This window comes from Procambarus clarkii, chromosome 2 (genome assembly GCF_040958095.1).
Source record: "Procambarus clarkii isolate CNS0578487 chromosome 2, FALCON_Pclarkii_2.0, whole genome shotgun sequence".
In the NCBI taxonomy this organism is placed as follows: domain Eukaryota; kingdom Metazoa; phylum Arthropoda; class Malacostraca; order Decapoda; family Cambaridae; genus Procambarus; species Procambarus clarkii.
Genome location: NC_091151.1, coordinates 42,901,852 through 42,915,184, shown reverse-complemented (window position 1 = coordinate 42,915,184; position 13,333 = coordinate 42,901,852).

Here is a 13,333-nt window from a genome sequence, read left to right as displayed (position 1 = left end):
TACGACATATATATATATATATATATATATATATATATATATATATATATATATATATATATATATATATATATATATATATATATCGTACCTAGTAGCCAGAACGCACTTCTCAGCCTACTATGCAAGGCCCGATTTGCCTAATAAGCCAAGTTTTTCTGAATTACTATATTTTCTCTAATTTTTTTCTCATGAAATGATAAAGCTACCCATTTCATTATGTATGAGGTCGATTTTTTTATTGGAGTTAAAATTAACGTAGATATATGACCAAACCTAACCAACCCTACCTAACCTAACCTAACCTATCTTTATAGGTTAGGTTCGGTTAGGTAGCCAAAAAAGTTAGGTTAGGTTAGGTAGGTTAGGTAGTCGAAAAAACATTAATTCATGAAAACTTGGCTTATTAGGCAAATCGGGCCTTGCATAGTAGGCTGAGAAGTGCGTTCTGGCTACTAGGTACGACATATATATTATACTAAATATTATATATTTTTCCTGGTATATACTCCAGGAAAATTTTATTTTGTATTTTACGTGATAAAGTGTTTTGTGTTGATTGGTTTTATTTTATGCTATGGAAACTGGCAGTCTATAAGTTCATTAGTTTCGTAGTCGTTGTAATAAATCTGTAATAATAGAGCATTTTGAATTTATAAATCTATCCGGCAGTGTCTGAGGTAGGTCGGTCGGTCTCGGTCTCGGTCTCGGTCTCGGTCTCGGTCTCGGTCTCTGTCTCTCTGTCTGTCTGTCTGTCTGTCTGTCTGTCTGTCTGTCTGTCTGTCTGTCTGTCTGTCTGTCTGTCTGTCTGTCTGTCTGTCTGTCTGTCTCTCTCTCTCTCTCTCTCTCTCTCTCTCGCACTTTGTCTTTCTGTGAAACATTCTTTCATTCTTCTTTTTCCTGTTATGATTGCAAACTTGTGTTTAGCTATCCGTCCTTCTCTCCATAACGCTATCTTTTAATGCTGATGAACTTTATTCAGAAAACTTTCATAATCAGAATTATTTCTTTATGTGGCCACGACAATAGGTGTTTAAGACTATATTCTCAATAGGGTTTTAGAAAAGTCTGATATGGAAAGGCGAACAGAGAAACGAACGCCTCAATATAGTTGTTATCGATTGTTTCTCAGCTGTTTTTTGTTATTGTAATGCTTAATATCACATACAAATTCCTCGAGTATTCAGAATGATCCGTGGACGAGACAAAATATTAGATATAGGATCTTCAATTCGGAACTGTTTAATGTGAATTATTAACGATGTATGTGAACTGGAACTAGAGAACAGCATATATGATGCATACAAAGGAGGGTTGAAATAGCCTAAGCAACTCTATCCCTTTGAGGCATTTTATTGTCTCAATAAAATGAGACAACTCTTCAACACACTATCTCAATAAATGTTCTTGACGCATACAAGTTCATAATTAGAGGTGTGAGTACTGTAAACGAGAGAGAGACTGCATGTACTGTGTCGAGACGCAGTGTGTTATCGAATTCCGCGGCCGTTTAAGACAAGCACAGATGCCTCTCTGGTTTTGTCGACAGAGTAAACAATGGAATCTTCCCCCGCGCAATTTTTTTTTCCGGGCTCAATAGTACATTTCGTGAGCTGTTTGCTAGCTGTTGTTCCCCCTTCCTGTGGTGTTTGGATGGATTTATTCGAAGGTAAATGTGCATATCGAAATTCTTGAGTTTAAGCAATGTGTGTGGAGGGTGGGATGGGAGGCGTGGATAAGAGTGTGGATGTGGATTAAAACGGAAGATTTGACAAAAGGTTTTGAGAGAAGAGACCATGTTGCTGAGATTTGGGAATAGGGTGTGTTCCCATTCACATTGATATTGATTAGAGGAATGGGTATGTGGTGGGGATTTGGGGTGTAGGATGTGCTAGAGAGATTGGTGGGGGAGTGAGAGGGTATGTAATTGGTATTTGGAAGCAAGATGCGACAGAAAGAGATTGATGCAGTGCGTTCATGGCTGATAACCCGCGATAACCCAACCTGATCCTGGCAACCACTGTGTCGCACAGTCTGGTGGACGTTTTGTGCTGCCCATATAAATATATTTTAGAACTAAACAAGTCATAGTTTTTATACTGGTCTTTTCAGGCCATTGGCAGCCATTAATTTCTCTTCTATCAGACGAGAGTGTTTGAAGCAATATAGTCTTAACAAGAGGGATGGGGATTTCTTGGTCTAGTTCAGATTCATCCTTGTTACACGTTAATTTGCCTGCTATATCTGTGTTTTCATGATGGATCACATTTGTTAAAATTATGTGTGTTCTCGTATTCAGGATACATTCAACCTGCCTTGTAAAAGAACGTCTGTAAACTATTTTTAATTTACTTACGAGTTGCTCTTACACTTTGACTCATTATGCTTGCGTCAGGGTTGTTCGCATGCAGATACACTGACGCAATACGCATCTGAGAGAGAGGAAGAATGTCTGTAGATATTCTCACCTATAAATGCCCTATAGCTCCTGGGCTCCGTAATTTGTTTGTTTAGTAGTTTAAAGTACTTCCCCATGCTATTGGAGCAGTGGATCATATGCTTAACTTGATCCTTTGGTTAAACACCGTTGAGTCTGCCCAGCAGCTGGAGAGGTGACAGCGGAAAGCTTTGAGTGGAGTGGGATCCCGATACCTCCTATGTCCCCGACAATGGAGACCAGACTCATCGCCCCGCTCCTGTGCCAGGTAAGTCCACTACAGGCTCACCATATCCCGTGCTGCTTGAAATTTTTGTTCCAAGTAGCGAATCTTAAACAACAATGGAGACCTTTCGCTACATTATCATATTTATTTGTAAAATTGTGAGACGAGTTTTCAACCACTTTTTGCTCTGACCTATTTCACGTGTTTGCAACTCCTACGACCGGTCACTCAGTGAGCACAATAGTCAAGAGATGAGTGCTACTATAGCAATCCCCATCAGTCACTTCCTCTGTTTGAGACTGTAACCGGTTCTTGCACAGCAACCTGTCCTCAGGTTAGGCTTGTCTCAGTAGTGGACGACTCCACACACGCATCCATCAACATCAACCTATTGTGTTTTAAAAGTCGAGGTTTTCTCAGATATAAATTTACGTTATTATATATTTGGATTTTGTGTATAGTTAGGCAAAGGTTGGGTTAGGTGGGGGTTTCAGCTTTACTGGCGAATTATGTGTGTTTCCAATACGTGAATGAAGCATTTAGTGAGGTGGGATTGAGAGGTCACCAGAGAGTCACTGTTCGAGGAAAGTTTGAGCGTCATCTGTTGTGATCGGTGTGTTAAGCGTTTTGCTTTCGTAAAGAAGGGGTTTAGCGGCTGGATTAAGGGGCATTTAGGCTTTGATTATGAGGACGGGTAAATGTCGGTGAAACATTCCGTGAGAAGAGCATCGGACAGCGGATTTAAGGGAAGCACTTTTCGAGACAAGAAATATCAGCCCTAATTCATCAACAAAGGCTATATGCTCATGTAGTCACCAAACTCCTTGTTTGTGAAAGAAAACCGCATCTCTCACACACAACAGATGCAACACCTAATCTAAACACCTAAACTAGCCTAACATGCGCTTAAATATACACTATATACACAATGCGGCTGTGGGGTTGGTCGCCGCATGGAATGAACAAACCTTGAGGACAGGCTGATACACCGAGAGGCTTATACACCCAGCTTATCGGTGTATACACACTAAGTTTACTTTAACCCAGGACTAAAATATCCTTCTGATCGGTCAGTAAACTATTGTGGTCAACTTAACAACCCTAACAGAGATCCAAAGACCCAACACACCAAACTGTTCGAAAAAAAAATCGAACGTAATAAGTAATGAATCAAATATAAAAATCTGTTTATAATATCAACTATGATTTGTATGCGAGGTGGCTTGCAATATCTAGTTACTCTTGTGTAGGGATTATTCGTCCTCCGGTGAAGGATCGTGACTGACAGGCTAAGAGGATTAAGCTCAGGGAGCTGAGAATTTGCATAAGCAAAGCTGGGTGACAGCGACATTGAAGCTGCCACGTCAGGAGACCGAACACTAGGGTAAAGTGAACGCTAGAGTGAACACTAGAATGAACACAAGAGTGAACACAAGAGTGAACACAAGAGTGAACACTAGAGTAAACACTAGAGTAAACACTAGAGTAAACACTAGAGTGAACACAAGAGTGAACACAAGAGTGAACACTAGAGTGAACACTAGAGTAAACACAAGAGTGAACACAAGAGTGAACACAAGAGTGAACACAAGAGTGAACACAAGAGTGAACACTAGAGGCATGGTGCACACCAATGCCACCAGACCGCCTCGAGCGTTCATACGTACCACAACATTTAGGGTGAGATTATGTTGATAAAATTGGTCTCTCGCGGCGTAATGGCGAGAGAGGTGAAGGCTCTTAACTGAAGGAGGGCTCCGCTTATCGCAAATTACAGCTTAAGGGAGTGAACACGCCAGCTGGTGAACACGCCAGCTGGTGAACACCCGAGCTGGTGAACACTTGAGCTGGTGAACACCCGAGCTGGTGAACACGCCAGCTGGTGAACACGCCACAGCTGGTGAACACGCAAGCTGGTGAACACCCGAGCTGGTGAACACACGAGCTGGTGAACACCCGAGCTGGTGAACACGCCAGCTGGTGAACACGCCAGCTGGTGAACACGCCAGCTGGTGAACACACGAGCTGGTGAACACGCGAGCTGGTGAACACACCAGCTGGTGAACACACGAGCTGGTGAACACCCGAGCTGGTGAACACACGAGCTGGTGAACACCCGAGCTGGTGAACACGCCAGCTGGTGAACACGCCAGCTGGTGAACACACGAGCTGGTGAACACCCGAGCTGGTGAACACACGAGCTGGTGAACACACGAGCTGGTGAACACCCGAGCTGGTGAACACGCCAGCTGGTGAACACGCCAGCTGGTGAACACGCCAGCTGGTGAACACACGAGCTGGTGAACACGCCAGCTGGTGAACACGCCAGCTGGTGAACACGCCAGCTGGTGAACACGCCAGCTGGTGAACACACGAGCTGGTGAACACGCCAGCTGAACGCACGAGCTGGTGAACACACGAGCTGGTGAGATGCTGTTCACTTAAGATGCTGTGCCTCTTGCCTCGATCGGGGTCCAGGGGGGGGGGGGATCTAGTCAGTATTCACTCAGCAGTTTACAAGTTCTGTTACGTGATCGTCGCGATCAACGTTCTGGTAACTCCCAGACACTTGCCTTAACCGACTCGGCCACGATGGTACAAAATTCGTAAACACGGAATTCTGCTGAATTTGATTGGAGATCCTGGTGATTGGGAATCACCAGAACGCTGGTTCAAATCACTCCAATGAGTGAAAATGATTTACATATATATGATTGAAAAATCCACACCCCAGAAGTCACTCGAACCCGGACAGCCAGGAGCAAAATGCAACTGGTGAACATGGTACCTTAACCACTCGACCATCCGTGCCCGTACAAAGACGATGGTAGTCAAGGCTATTTCCCCACCGACCCCGAAGATTTGATGAAATAACTATGCCCAAGATTTCCACCAAGTGCCGTCGGGATCGTGGGGAAATAGCCTCGGCTACCATCGTCTTTTGTACGGTCACAGATGGTTGAGTGGTTAAGGTACCATGTACACCAGTTGCATTGTGCTCCTGGCTGTCTGGGTTCGAGTCACTTATGGGGTTATCTTGAGAGGTTTACCTTGAGACGATTTCGGGGCTTAGTGTCCCCGCGGCCCGGTCCTCGACCAGGCCTCCACTCCCAAAATCAGCCCGTAGCAGCAGTCTAACTCCCAGGTACCTATTTACTGCTAGGGAACAGGGCCATCAGGGTGAAAGAAACACTTTGCTCATTTGTCTCCGCCTCCACCGGGGAGCAAACCCGGAACCTCAGGACTACGAACCCCATGCGCCGTCCACCCAGCTGTCAGGCGTCGGGTGTGAAGTTTTTAGTCGCATATATGCTTGGGGACCATTCAAGCTTGTTTGCATATTTTATATATATATATATATATATATATATATATATATATATATATATATATATATATATATATATATATATATATGTATATATATATATATATATATATATATATATATATGTGGGTACTACCTCTGGTGCAATTAAACAAAAAGCATATTTTTTGTTTAATTATCCCGTTCTGTTTTAAAGATTCAATATACTTAATTTTCGTCAAAATATAATTTGTCTAATTTCCCCCAAATTCTGATCATATATCATCATTCCTAAGCTGTTCTTGTCTTCCGAAGTGGGTGATTAATCTCTAGGTTACTAATGACAGCAACGCGTTGTTTACCCGCTCTTAATACCCACGGAAAATAATGTTTTCCTACCAGAGATATATGATAAATTTTATGTAGGAAAAAGGTAAAAAAAAATGGGTTCATTGATAGTCGTTAATTAGTCTGTCAAGCGATAGTGATATTATTAGTTTTACACGAGAGGAATTTTTTTCCGTTGTTCCATATTTTTATGGTGTTATGTCTGTGTGCCTGTCTGTCACTCTATGTCTGTGGCCCTGTCTGTCACTCTATGTCTGTGTGCTTGTCTGTTACTTTATGTCTGTGTGCTTGTCTGTCACTCTATGTCTGTGTGCTTGTCTGTTACTTTATGTCTGTGTGCTTGTCTGTCACTCTATGTCTGTGTACCTGTCTGTCACTCTATGTCTGTATGCCTGTCTGTCACTCTATGTCTGTGTGCTTGTCTGTTACTTTATGTCTGTGTGCTTGTCTGTCACTCTATGTCTGTGTGCTTGTCTGTTACTTTATGTCTGTGTGCTTGTCTGTCACTCTATGTCTGTGTACCTGTCTGTCACTCTATGTCTGTATGCCTGTCTGTCACTCTATGTCTGTGTGCTTGTCTGTCACTCTATGTCTGTGTGCTTGTCTGTCACTCTATGTCTGTGTGCTTGTCTGTCACTCTATGTCTGTGTGCTTGTCTGTCACTCTATGTCTGTGTGCTTGTCTGTCACTCTATGTCTGTGTGCTTGTCTGTCACTCTATGTCTGTGTGCTTCTCTGTCACTCTATGTCTGTGTGCTTGTCTGTCACTCTATGTCTGTGGGCCTGTCTGTCACTCTATGCCTGTGTGCTTGTCTGTCACTCTATGTCTGTGTGCTTGTCTGTCACTCTATGTCTGTGTACCTGTCTGTCACTCTATGTCTGTATGCCTGTCTGTCACTCTATGTCTGTGTGCTTCTCTGTCACTCTATGTCTGTGTGCTTGTCTGCCACTCTATGTCTGTGGGCTTGTCTGTCACTCTATGTCTGTGTGCCTGTCTGTCACTCTATGTCTGTGTGCTTGTCTGTTACTTTATGTCTGTGTGCCTGTCAGTCACTCTATGTCTGTGTGCTTGTCTGTCACTCTATGTCTGTGTGCTTGTCTGCCACTCTATGTCTGTGGGCTTGTCTGTCACTCTATGTCTGTGTGCCTGTCTGTCACTCTATGTCTGTGTGCCTGTGTGTCACTATGTCTGTGTGCCTGTCTGTCATTCTATGTCTGTGTGCCTGTCTGTCACTATGTCTGTGTGCCTGTCTGTCACTCTATGTCTGTGTACCTGTCTATCACTCTATGTCTGTGTGCTTGTCTGTCACTCTATGTCTGTGTGCCTGTGTGTCACTATGTCTGTGTGCCTGTCTGTCACTATGTCTGTGTGCCTGTCTGTCACTCTATGTCTGTGTGCTTGTCTGTCACTATGTCTGTGTGCCTGTCTGTTACTATGTCTGTGTGCCTGTGTGTCACTATGTCTGTGTGCCTGTCTGTCACTATGTCTGTGTGCCTGTCTGTCACTCTATGTCTGTGTGCTTGTCTGTCACTATGTCTGTGTACCTGTCTATCACTCTATGTCTGTGTGCCTGTCTGTCACTCTATGTCTGTGTGCCTGTCTGTCACTCTATGTCTGTGTGCCTGTCTGTCACTATGTCTGTGTGCCTGTCTGTCACTCTATGTCTGTGTACCTGTCTATCACTCTATGTCTGTGTGCCTGTCTGTCACTCTATGTCTGTGTGCCTGTCTGTCACTATACGTATATAAAAGATAAATATACATAATTTTGGCACCATTTCTTTATAATAATGAAAGTCTGACCGACATGCAATACATAACAACATTAATAAATAATGCTATTCACTTGGTATTTGAACACGCTGATACGGGGGAGGAAAACCCATGTCGATATTAGATACAATCAAATTCAAAATCTAATGCGGATAATCCCATCGTATAAGTCTAATTACGGAATTACATACCTATTAAAATACCTTTTTTTCAGAAGCGTCTCCGTTATTGACTGAGGCATATATTCCCTGATTGTCTTGCTATCTTTTCGCTGGAAAACCATTGATAACCAATTCAGTGAAGAATATTTACTACCACTACATGCTAATTATCTTTCCCCCAATTATCTTTCCCCGATTCATAATGTTTCTCATGCAACAATATGAAGCGCATTGAATTAACTTTGGCACAACCTTATCACTGAAACAAACGAAGACTCAAGTTACCAGAGGACCAACGGACCCCAGCGAAGAGGGGAACTCAAGACCAAAACCGCTCAAGTAATTCGTTGGTGGACCCAATAACGCAACATTCTTAGGAACACAGCCAGAACAACTTACACAAAAACACAAGAAATACCTCAGGGTGTAAATCGCGTCTTCTACTTCAGAGCTCACGGTCAGGCAGCGACGATATTATAACGATGCCAAGAGGTAAGGAAGAGGTCACCGGAGCGGAATATACACCTTGACCTCCACTGGGTCAGTACCAGCGACGGGCTCACTTCTTGTCGTCTGATCCATGATGGTCAAAGTGGTTGGGGACTATTCCTTCACTCCGTCCTGATATCTCAACGTCCTTTCATCATGCCTATGCCAAGTACTGATAATTTCAAGCCTATTCCCCACCAGCTCCTGCTTGCAATCGATAAGATATCATTATGGACTATGTCTATCACTTACGTACTGAATCCTTCAGTTTTATCACATACCTGTTGACGTGAGGATAGGGGATAGCGCCTCCTTTTCTTCTCCTTTAGAGTATTGTCTAAACTGGACTCTGCCTGCCACCAAAATGGGTCGGCTTCACCCTTGACACTAGTCATCTGGACCCTTGACCTTTGTCGTTTTGACCCACGACCCTTGTCGTGTTCCTATACATTAATACAATCTTGCACATTAGCTCCGAGGTCTATCGTTCTTCTCCATCATGTCTACAGGAGGAGTCTGTGACCCGTCTGTGTCTCAAGACAGCAAGATATAACTTCTTAAATAGAGATGTCAGAGGAACATTACAAATTTAAATCCACACTGCTATAGAATGGTAAATCGCTTGGCACTATACTAAGAATTCTGAAAACAAAATATCCCATTCGCCTAGTAACCGAACATGGTAACACATCGTACTTAAATTAGATGATAACAATGTCAAAAGCAACTCCTCCAAGGAGTGCCTGACCAACCGGGCTGTGGTGGGTATATGGGCCTGCGGGCCGCTCCAAGCAACAGCCTAGTGGACCAAACTCTCACAAGTCAAGCTTGGCCTCGGGCCGGGCTTGGGGAGTAGAAGAACTCACAGAACCCAATCAACCAGGTATCAACCAGGTATCAACACGTGAACCTTTCGAAGAATATCGCTTAAAAAAATTAGTCCTCAATATGCATATTAAGATATCAATCCAAAGACACAGATATCAGCAGGACACAGTTTGGTGACCAATAGAGGCGGGTTCTAGATATTCTGAGATGTTCCTCCCTGAAGCTGAGGTAACGAAATTTTTCCACAAATATACTTAAGTGACGGGAAACGATCAAGACTGATCGTTCATAGAGCTCCCATTTGAGGCACGGGTAGACGGGAAAATGACAGAGAGACAGGTCGCCAAGAACCTGTTGTAGGAGAAGAATGTTTAGGAGGGTGAAGAGAGAGTTGGGGGGGGGGGGTGTGGAAAGACATGGTGAGAAGGAGAGGATGGGAGAGGCAGGAGGTGGAAGAGACGTAGGAAGAGTGATAAAAGGGAGGGAGTAGAGAAGAGAGCAGAGAGGATAAAAAAGAGAGAAATTGAAAGCGGGGCAAGACGAGGAAATAATAATAGGAAAAAGTAAAGCATTAAAGAGGATGAGGAACTGAGGCTGATAATGAGAAAGAAATGTTGGAAAAGAGAGGAGGAAAGTTGGGTTATTGAGGCAAAAGGTTAGGAGAAATGATAGGAGTGAGAGAAGAGGTAGAAAAGATTTTGTAGCTGAAAGGAACTTTAATATGTGAAGGTAGAGAAGGTGGGAGGAGGGGGGGAAGGGGGTGAGAATGAAAAACATATTTTCTCCTTAATATTATTAATATTCAAGAAGTGAAATCAAGTAACCATCATGTCATGGCATAGAAACGACAAATTAGTTACATAACGCAAATCTAGTGTACCATAGTGTACCTAGTGTACCATAGTGTACCAAGTGTACCTAGTGTACCATAGTGTACCATAGTGTACCTAGTGTACCTAGTGTACCTAGTGTACCTAGTGTACTATAGTGTACCTAGTGTACCATAGTGTACCTAGTGTACCTAGTGTACTATAGTGTACCATATTGTACCTAGTGTACCATAGCATGACTTTAGAAAAGGGAAAGTCGTGTCTGACAAGCGTGGTCGAGTTTTATGACAGGGGTGACTAAATTAAGACAAGACAAAGAAGGCTGGGTGGACTGTATTTTCCTAGATCTCCTCAAAGCATTTGACATTGTTTCTCTTGAGAGATTGATGTACAAGATGGAGAGACAGGCTGTGATGGGGAAGGGAAGGAGGGACACTGAACTGGGTAAGGGAATACCTTAAGGACCGAAAACAGAGAGTCAAACAGAGAGGAAGTTTCATACTGGAGGGCAATAACAAGAGATTCGATACCCTACGACAGATGGGTATCGAGTCACATGTTGATGAGATAACGCAAAGCTAATGAAGAATACAAGAACAGAGGACAGCAAGAAGTTGAAACTACCAGGAAGGGTGAAACATGTGGTTGCTGGAATTCAATCCGAAAAAGTGTAAAGTAATGAAGATGGAAAAAGTAGAGAGGAGACCAGAAGGCATCAAAATCATAAGGGAAAGGTAACTACAGGAATCAGACAAAGATTTGGGAGTGAATATAGTTCGACATAGAATTTGAACTTTAAAATAGTTATACTGAAATGCAGCAGGAACAACAAGGCTAGTAAACGGGATATAAAGAGCTAGATCTCATTTTCCCTGTAGACACTGTTAGGTAAGTGTTGTTGTTAGGTAAGTGCTGTTGTTAGGTAAGTGCTGATGTTAGGAAAGTGCTGATGTTAGGTAAGTGCTGCTGTTAGGTAAGTGCTGATGTTAGGAAAGTGCTGATGTTAGGTAAGTGCTGATGTTAGGAAAGTGCTGATGTTAGGTAAGTGCTGATGTTAGGAAAGTGCTGATGTTAGGTAAGTGCTGTTGTTAGGTAAGTGCTGATGTTAGGAAAGTGCTGATGTTAGGTAAGTGCTGATGTTAGGAAAGTGCTGATGTTAGGTAAGTGCTGATGTTAGGAAAGTGCTGATGTTAGGTAAGTGCTGTTGTTAGGTAAGTGCTGATGTTAGGAAAGTGCTGATGTTAGGTAAGTGCTGTTGTTAGGTAAGTGCTGATGTTAGGAAAGTGCTGATGTTAGGTAAGTGCTGATGTTAGGAAAGTGCTGATGTTAGGTAAGTGCTGATGTTAGGAAAGTGCTGATGTTAGGAAAGTGCTGATGTTAGGTAAGTGCTGTTGTTAGGTAAGTGCTGATGTTAGGAAAGTGCTGATGTTAGGTAAGTGCTGTTGTTAGGAAAGTACTAACACTTAGATCTTGGTAACCGGTTAGTTCCCAAACAGAGATGAACACCCCCAATGTTCGTATAAAAATCTGAACAGAGTAAGACTTGGTTACACTGAGCTATAAAGACGAAACTGCTCAATAGGTGGACCAGCTGTATGAATTACAACATGAAGTCAAACGTGATGAAAAGGGGGAAGCAAGGAAGAGGGAAGCTGATGAGAGGTGCAATAACGTAAAGTAGATAAGAAGGAGAGGACATCGTGCAGAGATAAACGAGAGCATCAGCAGATGAAGAAGAGCTCCGTTGATAGTGAAGAGTGAGTGATTATAACAAGAGGGAGAGTGTGTGTCTAATGGAGACAAATGTCGCCGTGAACGTAACTAATGGAATATTTTTGTGTACCATTGTTCTCTCAAGCAATACGAGCACTCATATTTACATTTACAAATACGTATGCAAGAATAATCACCACAAACACGTGATTCCGTTATGCGTAATCATCGACTAGAAAAATGAAATGAACATTTCGAACGTTTTCATCTCATTTTCGTAGTGGAAATTTCCGCTAACAGTTACGTATATATACGCACAAGGATGCTATCAAGACTGTATTCATATGTCCAGTCTGTGTCTGTGAATGCAGTACGAACCTGTAGCTCGCATCTTTATAAGCAGAACAGAAAAATGAAAAATCTTGCTACAAGGCATCATTCTGTACAGAGAGACCTGAGCTATGTGGAGAGACTGAGAGAGAGGGAAGGGAATTATCGGGGGAAAGCGCTAATCCATTACGACTATATAAAACTTTGAAAGGGGTCAGGATATGGGATGGGACGGGGAAGGAATGGTGCCCAACCACTTGGACGGTTGGGGATTAAACGCCGACCTGCATGAAGCAAGACTGTCGTTCTTTTGTCCAGCCCAAGTGGTTGGACTGAATGTGTGTGAGAAAGAAATTTAATATCACCAGAAGAAAAGTGATGTACATATTACTTATGGATTTTGTTTACTAGGAAAAAGACAGAATCTTGATAAGAAAAAACATAAAGTGACATGTATGGAGCCAGACAAGCAGATGAGCCACAAGGATGCCAGAAGATGCCATGATTGGTGCCATAATGCTGTGAGGAAGAACTCTTGATTTACAGTAGGGGCAGCCAGTGGAGTATATTACAAGGAAACACACAAACACACACACACACACACACACACACACACACACACACACACACACACACTGCAAATATGAAAAACTACTAGTGGTCAAAAGGCCGGGGCTTCAGAGCTGACGCTTAACAATTCCAGTTCATCACTGTCAATAAATCCAGGTGAGAGCATGTATGGCGTGTGTGTCAGATTTACGTAATGTCCTTGGGAGTGAACAGCCAAAACCATGTATTTACTCTCCCATAATAGTAGTATTAATTGACTTGAGAAAATTACGATCGGCATCACTTTCACCGTGACTACTTGGACTGAGTGATGGAGCAACCT